Source organism: Pan troglodytes, chromosome 4, assembly GCF_028858775.2.
Source record: "Pan troglodytes isolate AG18354 chromosome 4, NHGRI_mPanTro3-v2.0_pri, whole genome shotgun sequence".
Taxonomy (NCBI): Eukaryota; Metazoa; Chordata; class Mammalia; order Primates; family Hominidae; genus Pan; species Pan troglodytes.
In genome coordinates, this window is record NC_072402.2 from 177,706,372 (window position 1) to 177,722,803 (window position 16,432).

Consider the following 16,432-nt stretch of genomic DNA (forward strand, 5'->3'; position numbering starts at 1 on the left):
AGATGAATCTTGAGATGGTGAGATGATCCTGGATTATCCCGGTGAGCCCAGCATAATCACAGAGGTCCTTACACGTGGAAGAGGGAGGCAGAAGGCAATCAGGCAGGCGGCGATGGGAGCGGGGTCTGGGAGATGCTGCCCTTCCGGCTTTGGAGGAAGGGGCCATGAGCGGACGAATGTGGGTGGCTGCAAAATGCCAAGAAACAGATTCTCCCCAAGGGCCTCCAGAAGGAACCAGCCCTGCTAACACCTTGCTTCCAGCCCACTAAGACCCACGCTGGACTTCTGACCCACAGAACTGTGCTGCTTTGAGCCACTATGTTGGTGGTAATTTGCGACAGCAGCAATAGGAAAGGAAGACACCATCCCACAAGAGAGGCTGGGAAAATCGGGTGACTCGCGCAGGCGATGCCCAAGCCTCCCACGTCTCTCACTGGCTGCCCCGTGTGGGTGGGAGCCTGTGGGACTGGGCTTGGGCTATTCCCCTCCCCAGAGCCAACAGCCTGGCTGGGCAGAGTGGTCGTGAAGCAGTGCTGGCCTCCCCCAGGAGCTGGCTTAAGGCGCATGTCCCCTAGGCCCCTGCCCAGACTTCTGACTCAGAGGGCTCGGGCAGGGCTGGGGAATCCGAGTCTGTTAGCAGGTGCTCCAGTGGTCCTGAGCCCAGCCAAGTTAGGGAGCCATTGCCTCAACTGTTTCCTTCCCATACATTATGGCTGGGCCTGTCTCTTTTCCCAGAGGGCCCGCAGACAACCGGAACGTGCCATGGGCTGTCGGGGAGCCAGGGTGCCCATGTCCTTGTGGGAAGTTGCCAGGGGTGCCCGTGTTTGCTCATTCAGCACATGTGAATCAGGCACCTTGGCGAACAGGCTGGACACCTGGGCACACGTGTGGCAAAGTTTTTAGGTTCACAGGACAGAAAACCTCCAAGCAAGAGTGAGCGGCTGCCGTGAACATCGGCAGGAGGTGCTGCAGGGAGCTGTGGCGAACGTGGTGAGGGTTTCTGGTGGGCCACATGTGCGCCGTGTGCGAAGCACTGGCGGGGGCCGGGGAGGAGACCCTGCAGGACTGCAGAATCCCCAGGCTGAACAGAGCCCCTGCAGGGCTGCGACCTGGGCAGGTGTGCGGGCCCTTAGCATGTCACCATCTGAAAGTTCTTAGGAATTTGATCTTTGAATTTGTGGTTGCTAAGTCCATTGGGACCACGGAGTATGCTTGTGAGGAAACACATTCACGCTGCGTGTCCACGCGACTCCTTGCTTGCCCCATTCACACTTAGGGCTCAGGACGCCCCTGTAGGCAGGGTGCTGGTGGGACGGCTGTTTCAGGCCGCCCAGACTCAGGCAGGTTCCAGGTAGGCACAGTACTGGACAACTGAGTCAGCGGGGCACTGACAGCCCCAGGGCCATGCTTCCTGTTCTAACCAGAACTTGCGTCAGACAGAAAGAAGGCAATGGTGTCCTAAAAACCACCAATGGCCACGTGACCTGATCATAGCCTTTCTTTCTTTTTTTTTTTTCCCCCCTTCCCAACTTTTATTTAGATTCGGGGGTATAGTGCGAGTTTGCTACACGGATAAATAGTATGTCGTGGGGGTTTGGTGTGCACTTTATTTCATCACTCAGGTATTAAACACAGTACCTGATAGTTTTTTTTAAATTTTCACCCTTTTCCCAGCCTCCACCCTCAAGTAGGCCCCAGCGTCTAGTGTTCCCTTCTTGGTGTCCAAATGTACTCAGTGTTTAGCTCCCACTTATGAGAACATGTTGGCCGGGCGCGGTGGCTCACGCCTGTAATCCCAGCACTTTGGAAGGCCGAGGCGGGTGGATCACGAGGTCAGGAGTTCGAGACCAGCATAGCCAACATGGTGAAACCCCATTTCTACTAAAAATACAAAAAAATTATCTAGGCATACTGGCAGGCACCTGTAATCCCAGCTACTCGGGAGGCCGAGGCAGGAGAATTGCTTGAACCCAGGAGGCGGAGGTTGCAGTGAGCTGAGATTGTGCCACTGCACTCCAGCCTGGGCAACAAAGTGAGACTCCATCTCAAAAAATAAAAATAAAGGCCAGGCGCGGTGGCTCACGCCTGTAATCCCAGCACTTTGGGAGGCGGAGGTGGGTGGATCACGAGGTCATGAGATCAAGACCATCCTGGCCAACATAGTGAAACCCCCTCTCTACTAAAAATACAAAACATTAGCCGGGCGTGGGGGCAGGCGCCTGTAGTCCCAGCTACTTGGAGAGGCTGAGGCAGAAGAATGGCGTGAACCCAGGAGGTGGAGCTTGCAGTGAGCAGAGATCACATCACTGCACTCCAGCCTGGGTGACAGAGCGAGACTCCGTCTCAAAAAATAATAATAATAAAATAAATAAAATAAAATAAAAATAAATGAGAACGTGTGGTATTTGGTTTTCTATTCCTGCATTCATTCACTTAGGATAATGGCCTCCAGCTGCATCCATGTTGCTGCAAAGGGCATGATTTAGTTCTTTTTTATGGCTGTGTAGTATTCCATGGTGTACCACATTTTATTTATCCAATCTGCCATCAATGGGCACCTATGTTGATTCCATGTCTTTGTTATTGTGAACAGTCCTGTGTTGAACATACGCATGCATGTATCTTTTGGTAGAATGATTTATTTTCCTCTGGGTATGTAACCAGTAAAGGATTGCTGGGTCAAATGGCACTTCACCTCTTAGTTGAGAAATATCCAAAATGATTTCCACAGTGGCTGAACTACTTTACATTTCCACCCATGGTGTATAAGCATTCCCTTTTATCTGCAAGCTCGCCAGGATCTGTTATTTTTGGTAACAGCCATTCCTGACTTGTGTGAGATGGTATCTCATTGTGGTTTTGCTTTGCATTTCTCTAACAGTTAGTGATGTTGAGCATTTTTTCATATAGATGTTGGCCATCTGTATGTCTTCTTTTGAGAAGTGTCTGTTCATATCCTTTGCCCATTTTTTAATGGGGTTATTTGTGTTCTCCTTGTTAATTTAAGTTCCTTATAGAATCTGGATATTAGACCTTTGTCAGATGCATATATTTTCTTCCATTCTGCATGTTTTCTGTTTACCCTATTGATAGTTTCTTTTGCTGTGCAGAAGCTCTTTAATTAGGTCCTGCTTGTCAATCTTTGTTGCAATTGCTTTTGGAGTCTTTGTCATAAAATCTTTGCCAGAGCCAATGTCCAGAATGGTATAACCTAGATTTTCTTTTATAGTTTTAGGTTTTACATTTAAGTCTTTAATCTATCTTGAGTTGATTTTTGTATATGACATAAGAAAGGGGTCTGCTTTTAATCTTCTGCAGATGGTTAGCCAGCTATCCCAGTGCCATTTATTGAACAGGGAATCCTTTCCTCATTGCTTGTTATTGTCAGCTTTGTCGAAGATCAGATGGTTGTTATTTCTGGGTTCTCTAACCTGTTCCATTGGCCTATATGTCTGTTTCTATAGCAACACCATGCTGTTTTGGCTACTGTAGCCCTGCAGTATAGTTTGAAGTTAGGTGGTGTGCCACCTCTGGCTTTATTCTTTTTGCTTAGGATTGCTTTGGCTATTTGGGCTCTTTTTTGGTTCCATATGAATTTTAGAATAGTTTTTTCCAATTCTATGAAAAATGTCATTGGTAGTTTGACAGGAGTAGCACTGAATCTGTAAATTGCTTTGGATAGTATGGCCATTTTAACGATGTTGATTCTTCTATCCATAAACATGTTGTTTTGTGTCATCTCTGACTTCTTTGGGCAGTGGTTTGTGGTTATCACTGCAAAGAACTTTCACCTCCCTGGTTAGCTGTACTCTTAGATATTTTATTCTTTTTGTGGCTATGTGAATGAGATTGTATTCTTGATTTGGCCCTCAGCTTGGATGTTATTGGTGTAAATAAATGCTATTTATTTTCGTACATTGATTTTGTATCCTGAAATTTTGCTGAAGTTGTTTATCAGATCCAGGAGCCTTTGGGCAGAGAATAAGAGGTGTTCTAGGTATAGAATCATCTTCTGAGAAAAGAGATAATCTGATTTCCTCTTTTCTTATTTGGATGCTTTTTCTTTCTTTCTCTTGCCTGATTGCTCCAGCTAGGACTTCCAATACTACGTTGAAAAGGAGTGGTGAGAGAGGGCATCCTTGTACTGTAGCAGTTTTCAAGGAGAATACTTCCAGCTCTTGTCCATTTAATACGATGTTGGCTGTGGGTTTATCATATTTGGCTCTTATTGAGGTATGTTCCTTTGATGCCTAGTTTGTTAAGGGTTTTTTACATGAAGGGATGTTGAATTTTACCAAAAGCCTTTTCTGCATCTCTTGAGATGATCATATGGCTCTTCTTTTTAGTTCTGTTTATGTGATAAATTACATTTATTGAGTTGTGTATGTTGAACCAACCTTGCATCTCAGGGATAAAGTCTACTTGATGAAGGTGGATTAGATTTTTGATATGCTGCTGGATTTGGTTTGCAAGTATTTTGTTGAGAATTTTTGCATCTATGTTCGTCAGGGACATTGGCTTGAAGTTTTCTTTTTTCATGTGTGTCTCTGCCAGGTTTTGGTATCAGAATGAGGCTGGCCTCATAGAATGAGTTAGGGAGGAGTCCCTTTCTTGGCCTTGATTTTTTGGAATAGTTTCAGCAGGATTAGTACAAGTTATTCTATATGTCTGGTAGAATTTGGCTGTGAAACTGTCTGGTCCAGGGATTTTTCTGCTTGGTGGGTGTTTTATTACTGATTCAATTTTGGAACTCATTACTCGTCTGTTCAGGGTTTCCATTTCTTCCCGATCATAGCCTTTCTCACTCGGGTTGCTTCCCTGTATCAGTCATTCACAGAGCCAAAAATAGTGACAGAAAAGGAAAGGGGAAGATGGGGCCAGTCCTTCCTTTCCCTGTCAGCCTTCCGCACTCATCAGTAAGCTGCAGGTGGAGAGAGTAGGTAGAATGTGTATAGGTCAAAAAGTGACAGTCATACCTCGCTTAACATCGGAGACACATTCTGAGAAATGTGTTAGGTGATGTTGTCATTGTGAGAACTTCAGGGTGTACTCACACAAACCCAGATGGCACAGCACCTAGGCTGTATGGCAAAGCCTATTGCTCCTGGGCCACAAACCTGTACAGCAAGTTGCTGTACTGAATGCTGTAGGCAATGGTAACACAGTGCTAAGTATTTTTGTATCTAAACAAAATATATGTGTTTGTTGATTGAGATGGGGTTTCACTCTGTTGCCCAGGCTGGAGTTCAGTGGCACGACCACAGCTCACTGCAGCCTCCAACTTCTGGGCTTAGGAGACCCTCCCACCTCAGCCTCCTGAGTAGCTGAGACCACAGATGCATGCCACCACACCCAACTAATTGTTTCATTTTTTGTAGAGATGGGGTCTCACTATGTCAATCAGGCTCGTCTTGAACTCTTGGCCTCAAGTGATCCTCCCACCTCAGCCTCCCAAAGTGTTAGGATTATAGGCATAAGCCGCCACACCTGGCCTCAAAACATGGAAAAGGTAGAATACAGTATTATAATCTTACGGGACCTCTGTCTTACATGGTCCGCGGTAGACTGAAAGGCCATTATATGGCACGTGACTGTGGTTGAGTTGGCCTTATGCAGAGTTGCCCTGGTAAGAATGAAATCCTTATGCGTGTATAAGCTACGCAAGACAAATTGTGTAATTTCAGTGATTCTGTATAGGCATTATTTTATATTTGCATTTAAAATAAGCATTGAACAATGTAAAAACCAACAGTAATGTTCATCTTACATTTTAATGATAACCTCATATTTTATTTACTTAGAATAACATTAAATGGCACATAAAAATGCCAGGACAAGGGGAGAGAGAGTGAGCCAGAAAGGAAAAAAGTGCTTTAACACTAATAGCACGATTTCCCTGATTTTCAAGCCCCACCTTTTCATTTCGCTCTGGCCCCTAAATGTTACGTAACCAGCCCTGGGATGAAGCGAGAAGTGGCTTTGCCTGGATTTCAGGAACTGCCCAGGGAGTTGGCTGGGTGCTCACACCTGTAATCCCAGCACTTTGGGAGGCTGAGGCGGGGGGATCACCTGAGGTCAGGAGTTCGAGACCAGCCTGGCCAACATGGCGAAACTCCGTCTCTACTAAAAATACAAAAATTAGCCGGCCTTGGTGGCAGGTGCCTGTATTCCCAGCTACACGGGAGGCTGAGGCAGGAGAATCGCTTGAACCCAGGAGGTGGAGGTTCCAGTGAGCCGAGATTGCGCCATTGCACTCCAGCCTGGGGAACAAGAGCGAGGCTTCATCTCCAAAAAGAAAAAAAAGAACTGCCCAGGGAGATCACGGAGGCAGGCTGTGAGGGGACATTGTGAGCACCCCAACTGCATTCCATTCGAGAACAAGACATGTGTAAACACAGGCCAGGCCCGACAGCCTGATGCTTTCCTACGAGAGAGCCATGGGGTGGATGACCTTCTGTGCCCCTCCCCTCCTTCTCCCTGCTTTGAGCTTGGTGGGGTCCGAAACTGAAGAGGAGGAAGTGACATGGGAGCAAAACCAGGGGCGGGGAAGGACCCCGTCTCCTCGTGCCAGATAACGAGCTGCCGTCTCTCAGCTCCAAGTCTCGCTCCTATGCTTAGCCTCGGCTGAGCTACACATCTCTCCGTTCTCAGCCGACTCCTTGTTGACCTTGCAAATGGGAGGTTCTAGAAGGAAACAAGAAGGCACTTGCTCCTTCCCGTCGTGCCCACTGTCCTGATGGTGGCACGTCAGCAACAGCCCTTCATGCCAACAGGGGCGGCTGGTTCCAGACTTAGCTTCATTCTGCTCTCCCAGGACAGCTTCATCACCACTCCCACAGGGCCTACCATCAGCCTGGCCATGCTGCTCCTCCCAGGTCTCGTTCCCTCTCCGTGGGGCCCTTCTCTGAACTTTCAGGCTCTGATAAGCCCAGATGCACTCTTCCCTTTAATCCTTAATCCCTAGAGGGTGGTAGCTACCTCTTAAAGTTATTTGTTACCTCAGTTTCCTTTTTGGTTCTCTAAGTCTTCCAACATCTGTTTAGCCAAGTCCCTATCTTCAATTCTTTGTTGAAATACCTAGTGTGGGTCCTGTTTCCCTGACTGGTCCCCACTTGGTGACCCAGCCTGGTATCAGGAGTGGTGTCCTGGGAAACAGATCCTCAAAGACGGGGGAGCTCAAGTCCATAGTGTGATGGGCCAGTGAAGTGTGGGACTTTCCCATCCCTTATCTCCTGCTCCCTAGTTTGACCCTAGTAGGATAAAAAAAATTCAAGCTAGTAATAAAAGAGAGGAGGGATAGAAGCGAAATATGGGGAAGGGAAGGAATATCCCATGCCACCTTCCCTGCCTTCCTGTATATTGAATATCCCAAGCAGGGAAGGTAGAAGATTTATCTCTGAATCAATCTGGCAAGTTTGAATATCACACAGCACTAGCCATTTTAATAACTAAACTGAAACGGAATTTTTTGCTTAGACTAAGTTTTCTGTTTTCTATGAGACCAGAAAGAGCATGGGGTCTATCAATGTTTTTAATCAATTGCTCCCCCACTGACTAACTGTTAAGGAGTCAGGGAGTAAAATAAAATCGCATATTAGTTAGGTCACATAGGCCCTGCTTATTCAGCGTACTGGTTATACTTGATTTTATGTTCAAATATACCTAAATAAGATAACACAAACAATTTAAAGCAGCACTGGGATTTAGTACAACTGTTTTTCTTTCAAAAAAGTTCTGTAATTTAGAAAACTTGAATATAGACTTGGCATTAACTTTAGTTTTTAAAGACAGATACTGGAAAATTTAGGGATAAAATTTAATGATGTCAATAAATTACTTAGTAAAGAAGACATATGAGTCAGCATAGGCTGCCATAACAAAATACCACACACTGGGTTGGGTTAAACAACAGAAACTTCTTTTCTTTTTTTTTGAGATGGAGTCTCGCTCTGTCACCCAGGCTGGAGTGCAGTGTTGTGATCTCGGCTCACTGCAAGCTCCGTCTCCTGGGTTCATGCCATTCTCCTGCCTCAACCTCCCGAGTAGCTGGGACTACAGGTGCCCGCCACCACGCCCGGCTGATTTTTTGTATTTTTAGTAGAGATGGGGTTTTGCCGTGTTGGCCAGGATGGTCCCGATCTCCTGACCTCGTGATCTGCCTGCCTTGGCCTCCCAAAGTGCTGGGTTTACAGGTGTGAGCCACCACGCCTGTCCCAGAAACTTATTTTCTTAAACGGTCTGGAGGCTGGAAGTCTGAGATCAGGGTGCTGGGATGTTCGGGCTCTGGTGAGGACTCTCTTCCTGGCTTGTGGACGGCTGCCTTCTCCCTGTGTCCTCATATGGTCTTTCCTCAGTGCATACATGTGGAGAGATGGACCGCTCTCTCATCCTCTAGTTACAAGGCCACCCACCCTTATGGCCTCATTTAATGTCAGTTACCTCCTAAAAGGTAATTGACTCCAAATACAGTCACATTGCGGGTTAGAACTTCAACATAAGGATTTTGGTAGGAGACACAATTCAGTCAAAAACAAGAGATACTAAAAAAAAAGTTAACAACTGTTAAGCCAAGGGAACAAAGAAGAGTGTTCATTATTCCATTCTCTCTTTCCTATATGAGAGCATTTTCATAATAAAAAGTCAAAAGGGCCTTTGCTTCTGGGTAGTACATTGTGGCAGACCAATGTTCCTTCTGATAACCAGAAAAAGCTGAACACATTTTCAAAGGCACCAGAGAGTCATGGAAGCACAAAGACTAGATGGACTAAAATTCCCGAGGGGGAAAACTCTTCCACGGTGAACTTGGTTCTATGCATGGACTGGGGAAATGGGGTTTAAAGAAGACAAAGGGCTACTTTTGGGAGGAAGAGAACCAGCAAAGCTTTTAGCATGTGCAGAAGACTGGAGAGTTGAGGCTAATTTCTCCCTAAAGCATTTGCTGAATTCTGAGGCTGTGGGGTGAGTGGGACCTGGAGTGGGGGTGTTTAGCACACAGTAAAAAATTGCTATAGACTATACACTAAATTACTATACACTATACACGGCCACATAACAATAGATGTTGCCCCACCAATGACCCAGATACTGAAATGAGCAGATGAGGACTTTAAAATAAAAATACTTTGAAAAAATAAAATAACTGGGCTGGGTGCGGTGGCTCACACCTGTAATCCCAGCACTTTGGGAGGCCGAGGCGGGCGGATCACGAGGTCAGGAGATCGAGACCATCCTGGCTAACACGGTGAAAACCCATCTCTACTGAAAATACAAAAAATTAGCCAGGCGTGGTGGCGGGCGCCTGTAGTCCCAGCTATTCAGGAAGCTGAGATGGGAGAATGGCGTGAACCCGGGAGGCGGAGCTTGCAGTGAGCTGACATTGTGCCACTGCACTCCAGCCTGGGCGACAGAGTGAGACTCCGTCTCAAGAAAAAAAAAAAAGAAAAGAAAAAGAAAATAACTATGGTTCAAGAAAATAGAGGGAAAGATGACAAACTGGTAAAAGGATAAAAAATTTTGACAGAGAATTAGAATCTCTGAAAAAGAATGGGTATAAGGCTTGAAAAGGAACTTCACAAAAGATATTCATATGTCAATAAACATGAAAATCTGCTTAACTTGAGAACAGTCATCACCGACTGCAAATTACAACCAAGACCACTACCCACCCTCAGAATGGGTAAAACAGAGGAGAAGCTGGGTTACCTTACCTTAAAGCAGGAAAAGGTTAGAGAGGATATGTAGCAACTTGAATTCTCATCTACCACTGGTGAGAATGTAAATGGAAAAAATGACTTGGGAAAATCGGGCAGTATCTGCTGTGGTAGGCGGAGTAACGGCTCCTCAAAGATGTCCCCTTCCTAATCCCTGGAACCTGTGAATACGTTATGTTACATGGCAACAAGAACTACAAAGATGTAAAGTTAAAAGACGTAAAATAAGAAGATTATCCTGAATTATCTGGGCGTGCCCCATCTAATCACACGAGCCTTTAAAAGCAGAGAAAATTATCTGGCTGGAGCAGAATACATGCAGCAGAAGGGAAGTCGGAGATTGCAAGCGTGAGAGAGACTCGACACGCACCTGCTGGCTCTGAGATGTAGGGGCCACTTGTAAGGACGCAGAGAGGCCTCTAGGAACTACGGGTGGCCCCAGCTAACAGCCAGCAAGGAGATGGGGACCTCGGTCCTACAACAGTAAGGAACTGAATTTGGCCAATAAGCCAAAGGAGCTCTGAAGGAAGGGAACGGTGGGAACTCAGGTTCTCTTCCTGCCTCTCTTTCCCTGACTTTAAGATGGAGCTAATAACACTGACCTCATAAAACTGTCAGTATTACATCAAACATGTTCAAATGTGTGACATGCATAGCTATTCTTCTTCTTGAGCCAATTTTGGTATTTCTTCTAATCTTTCTTCTTGAGCCAATTTGGTATTTCTACGAATATCTGCTTCATGTGGACAAGCACATCTGTTGGAACCCTGTATGCCTACAGTTATCTCCCTCTGCCGTTTTGCATGTCACTTGCACTGACTTTTTCTTCATCAGTGTTGCCAGAGATTTGTCTAAGTTATTAACCTTTGGGGTTTTGCTAATTTTTTTCTCTCAATTTGTCTTCTGGTTTCTTGATCCCTGCGCTTATCTTCATTATTCCTCCGTTTTTGCTTCTCTGGGCTTGCTCTGTTGCTCTATTCTCTGCCTCCTGAGTTGAATGCTGAACTCATTTTTTTTGTTTTGTTTTGTTTTCCTTTTTTTGTTTATTTTTTTTCTCTTTTTTTTGGTCTTTGAACTCATTAAAAAAATTGTTTTTTGACAGAGTAAACACCTTTATTACATGGGTGGAGACAGAAAGGATGAGGATTTATTTGCCCTTCCGGGCCTTGATTTTCCTAAGATAGAACTCTGACTCCTTGCCCTCTAGCACGTAGCCATCTGCTTGGCCACAATGTCCCGGCCACACTGTCCCAGCCTTGATGCGATGCACGCAAGAAGCTTGCCCTGTTGGAACTGCTTCTCCAGAAGACTGATTTTGGCATTCTTTTTCCTTTCATCATACTTCTTCTGACTGTTTTAGATCATTTTTTGTTTAAAATCTCTTCCTCCTCAGGAATCAGTTTGGCCCCTTTCTTGCGGCCCAGGAGCAGCTCATAGTAGGACTCGCACCAACGCTGATACGGTGTGTTGTCAATGAGTGTGATGCAGTTCCTCACCGGGGTCTCGGTACGGACCAGTTCATTCTTGGACACATTGTCGACAGCATCGATGATGCTGGTTTTGCAATTACAACACTCTGAGCCCCAGGAGAAACTCCCCACATCCAGCCTCAGGGCACAGGATTTTTTGTTACTTCCCTGCACACGGACTGTGTGGACGTGGTGGGGGCCGATCTTGGCATTGGCAGCGGGGCGCCCCAGCTCATACTTCCACTTCTCGTCGTTGGGCATTCTCTTGCCCCCGGTCTTGTGGTGCTTGTGCCGGCTGTCCTGGCGCTGGCTGGAAAAACAAATCTGTCTTATTCTTAATAAATATATTTAACCCTTGGCTGGGTCTTACCAAATTAGGCACACAGTTTGTTGAGGCCACGCACTTTTAGGAATTTCAAATTTTTCCTTATGATTTCCTCTGTCACCTAGATTGCTTAGTGTATTGTTAGTCTCCAGATGTGTAAGATATTTTAAAATTTATTTTGAATTGTATCACATTATCCTATGATGTTGACTTTGGGATTTACTGAGACTTCCTCTGTGGACTGATACAGGCAGTATTCCTGTAAGTTCCCTGTGTTGAAAAGAATTTGCCTGTTGGGTCTAGTGCTCTCTCTGGGCCCAGGTAGAGAGCTGTGCCATTCCAGTCTTCTAGTTCTTTGCTGCTTTTTCACACACCTGACCTGTCCATTCCTGAGAGGGGTGCATTCAAATTTCAAGCCACACTTTTTGGTATTTTGTTTCTCCTCATGGTACTGTCAATCATCATACACACGCACACAGAGTTATAGATTATACATATATTACATGGTGCATGATTTGTAATTTTATATGTTGTTAGGTTTTCTATTTGCTCACGGACCTTAACTCTTTTTGATTAGTGTGTTTTGGTCATTTACATTTATTTTAACTACTGGTATATTAGGGCTTATTTATGCTTTTATTTCATTTTTCCTATTTACCACATTTCTGATAAGAACAGACACTATACTTGATCTCAGCCAAAAGGCCAAGAAGCAAGGGTGATATTTTCTTTTTCTCCCCTTTTCCTGACTGAATTTCCTTCTGGCCCAAGTAATGCATTTTATTTTTGTCTATCAATTTTAACAATTTTAAAAAATGTTAGGCATCCATCCCACAAACCCAGGTGCATCCCTAACATCCTCTCACATTCCTCTGGTCTCTCTCCCTGTTTCATCTCCACCTCCATCAGCAGAGTTGGTATCATTCTTGGAGCTTTATTTATGAAGTCTTGCGGTCTAGAAAAATGTCCAAAGGTTACGAGTTACTCCTTAGGCCTCTCAGAAGCCGCACTGACTCCTTAGTAGTTTCTCTGAAGTCAACACCAACGCATTCGGCCGCATGTAGGTAGCTCACTACAAACGCTATTATGCAGACACACATGTACATGGCTACCTATACCTGTGTCTGTCTATAAAATACATGTGTATACATGATGTATACATGAAGTTGAGACTTTTTTTTTTTTTTTTTGAGACAGTCTCACTCTGTCGCACAGGCTGGAGTGCAGTGGGGCGATCTTGGCTCACTGTAAGCTCCATCTCCCGGGTTCACGCCATTCTCCTGCCTCAGCCTCCCAAGTAGCTGGGACTATAGGCACCCACCACCACGCCTGGCTAATTTTTTGTATTTTTAGTAGAGATGGGGTTTCACCATGTTAGCCTGGATGGTCTCCATCTCCTGACCTTGTGATCTGCCCGCCTTGGCCTCCCAAAGTGCTGGGATTACAGGCATGAGCCACGGCGCCCAGCCGAAGTTAAGACACTTTTAAAATCTGGTTGCTTGTAAAAAATCAATGGTGAAATGAATGACTGCATATCCGTATAAACGCATGTACAGACGCATGCATGTAGACAGGATATAGCAGGTGGTGGAATAACATTTGGAGAATCTGGGTGAGGAAGAATTCTTTGTACTATTTTTGCAAGTTTTCTTATTTCAAAATTAAAATTTAAAATGTAATGGGGTCAGCCAACAGGACAGGGGACTCAGCTTTGAAGAGCTTCCCTGACTACAGTTTTGGCAAGTCAAGTCTCAAAAAGAGGAATGAAAAACACAGAGAAATAAGGTGTGATGCCGCCTGAGGCAGCTATGAAACCAACACCACGCCTTGAGCCCTGACCACTAAAGGGAAAGAACCGGGTGCAGGGCTGCCTTTTGGCTGAGGCAGGGCACAGGACCACCAAACAGCCCTGGCTGACACGCGGGAGCTCTCGCTGACAGCAAACTGCCAGCACATGATGGCAACGGGACAAATTAAGGAAGTCACTCTTCCCCGAGCCCTCAAAGAATTCTTGCTCATGGCCAGGACTGTCAACTGAGGCCAACGGCATGCGACATGGTGGATGAGGCACCCCCAAAGGAAGCCCCGTGGACAACTTCCTCTTCACAGGGAGGAAAATGTGACTGAGTGACGGAGGACTGGACTGTCATCACCCTAAGCAGTGGCCAATTTTAGCATCACTGGCCTGGTGTGAGGGCTCGCACCTATACTCCCAGCACTTTGGGAGGCTGAGGAGGGAGGACTGCTTGAGCCCAGGAGCTTGAGACTAGCATGGGCAACAGAGAGAAACCCTGCCTCTAAAAAACACTTAAAAATCAAAAATCAAAGTTTTAGCATCACTGACAGTGGGTTAAAAAGATATGAAATGTCCTTTGGTGTGATTTAATAGAAAGGACACAATATCACTTAAATGTATTACAACCAAAAGATGCAGGTGAATCTAGCAAAGCTTTATCTGTACCTTCCAGATTCCAGGAAATCCTGGGGATGGGGAGCAGGTCAGGGCAAACTCTTAGAAGTGGCCACACAAAGCTGGAGGGTGCACATCCCGCAGGACAGCCTGCCTGGCACTGTAAGTTGGTTCCATGGTGGATAACAAGATCCTTAAGGACATGACAACCAGAAACCAGGCACTATGAATGCATGCGGTATTGACTAGGCCCTGGAAAAAAAGGCAAGGGATGCTCAAGGTGATAAGCGTCTGAAGTCACACCCAGCGTGAGCCAGGTTCTGCCCTGATGGAGACATTTTTGTAGTCGTCGGGCAACAGGAGAGCTGCCTGGCGTTGGTTGTATGGTCCTTTGTGGAATCAGAGTCACACAGCTTTCAAAACACATCACTTCTTTACTCACACCGAAACAAAACAAGGCCACTGAGTGCCCTGCTCCCCTACTCACTCGGACCTATGGACACTGGGACAAAACGTCATGTTTTCTAAGTGGCCACAGGATAGCAAAAATGTGGCTATCAAGGGGGAGGTGGGCGCTCACCACCTGCCCCTCTCAAGTAAAAATAGAAGAATGCACTCTGAGAGCCAGGGAGGGTGCCAAACTCATTTCTTTTTCTTGAAATCTGACTAGTAAATGGAGTGGAGAATGACACTGAAGTGCATTCATGCTTTCTGTGACCCATCCGTCAAGCTCCTTCTTTGTGACCTTGCGGCTGTGTGGCGAGGCTGCAGAGCTGAACTGCCCCGCTGACGGGGGAGACAACAGCCACACGGACCTGTCCTGATGACTGCCTGAAGGCACTGCTCTCAAGGCTGTTCATCACCATGCAGAGGAAGGCTCAGGAGACACGTTCATGCCCTAAGACCACAAATGTCAAGCTGGGAGAGAATGTTTGCAGCGATGACAGAACTGGGATTGACTCTGCAACATCACAAAATTCAGGAACTGAGATGGACCTAGACCCAGAGTGTGACACGGCTCTCAAGGCTGAGGCCACCCGACAGTGTGTCAATTAATGGGGGCCCTTAGAGGGTGCCCTGCTCAGGCTGTATCTCGAATACTGTGTCCACTTCTGGGCCCATATTTTAGGGATGCAGCTGACAAGTGGGTCCCCAAGGTGGTGAGGCTCTGGGGGATTTTTATTTTTAGAGAAGGGGTCTCACTCTGTCGCCTAGGCTATAGTGGTCTCATCAATGCTCACTGCAGCCTCAAACTCCGGGGCTCAAGCAATGCTCTTGCCTCAGCCTCCTCAGTAGTGGGGGCCTTTTCATAGGAGAGGGTTGGATGAACTTTGAGTTTAACATAGAGAAGGGAAGACTTGGAGCTTACCTTTCCAACTAACATATTACAGCCTGCTATTCAAAGCAGGTCAGACTTGCTCTATTTTGCCCAGAGGAAAGGTCTAGGAGCCATGGGCAGAAGTTACGGGAGCCAGGTGTCAGTTCAGTTTAAGAAAGAACGTTCTAGCAGTTAAAACTACAAACGATTCAGTGGGAAAGGAATTCCCTTCATGTGAACAGGGGCTGGGTGACCAGCTGTGAGGAACTCTTCAGGCTGATGCCTACTTGAATGGGTGTGACCCAGAGAGTCCCTCTGTGCATTCCACTCTGGATGAGCAAATGAAGTTAACTTCAAAGCATACTTCAAAATGTGTGAATGAAATTAATTTCAAAGCATATTTATAAAAGTTATAAGAAAATCACAGGGAGATTGAGGGAAGAGGAGAGAATATATTTTTGGAGAATGAATGTAAAATACGGTTTTAAGTGAAAGATTTTAATTCAAAGCTCAGCACAGAACTACTCCTTTGCAATTAGGAGATGTGTTTAATGATAGCTGTGTCTTTGTACATTTCCATTTAGTTCCTGAGTTCCATGTGGAGGAAGTGATGGAAATGACCCAGTTCACTGGAACAAAGTCCTTGTCTTTTCTTTCTGCCATCAAGTAAGAATGCCGACCAGTGCTGGAGCTGAGTGACGATGCCCTGTACACCCAAGATTTGTGTACAAATGAGTCAGGGCCAGCAAGGGTAGAAAAGGCAGCTGAACCCTCCTGAGGCTCTGCTCCCCCGAGAACATAAAGCATCTAGGAGCTATGTCTAGAAAGGGGCTTTTTGGCCGGGCACAGTGGCTCATGCCTGTAATCCCAGCACTTTGAGAGGACGAGGCAGGTGGATCACTGGAGCTCAGGAGTTCGAGACTCACCTGGCTAACATGGTGAAACCCCATCTCTACTAAAAATACAAAAATTAGCTAGGCGTGGTGGTGCACGCCTGTAATCCCAGTTACTCGGGAGGCTGGGGCACCAGAATCGCTTGAACCTGAGAGGCGGAGGTTGCAGAGAGCTGAGACCGCGCCACTGCACTCCAGCCTGGGTGACAGAGTGAGATTCTGTCTCAAAAAAAAAAAGAAAGAAAGAAAGAAAGAAAAGAAAGGGGCTCTTTACATGGTATCCACTGGGGTCCAGGGCTCCTCTGAA

General features: G+C 46.1%; 2 pseudogenes; both read right to left on the reverse strand.

The window, feature by feature from the left end:
* Positions 1–10,715: 10,715 nt before the first annotated feature.
* On the reverse strand, positions 10,716–11,527 carry LOC129144182 (small ribosomal subunit protein eS8-like; annotated as a pseudogene).
* A 595-nt stretch (positions 11,528–12,122) lies between these two features.
* Positions 12,123–12,221, reverse strand: LOC112209389 (U2 spliceosomal RNA; annotated as a pseudogene).
* Between the last annotated feature and the right edge of the window lie 4,211 nt (positions 12,222–16,432).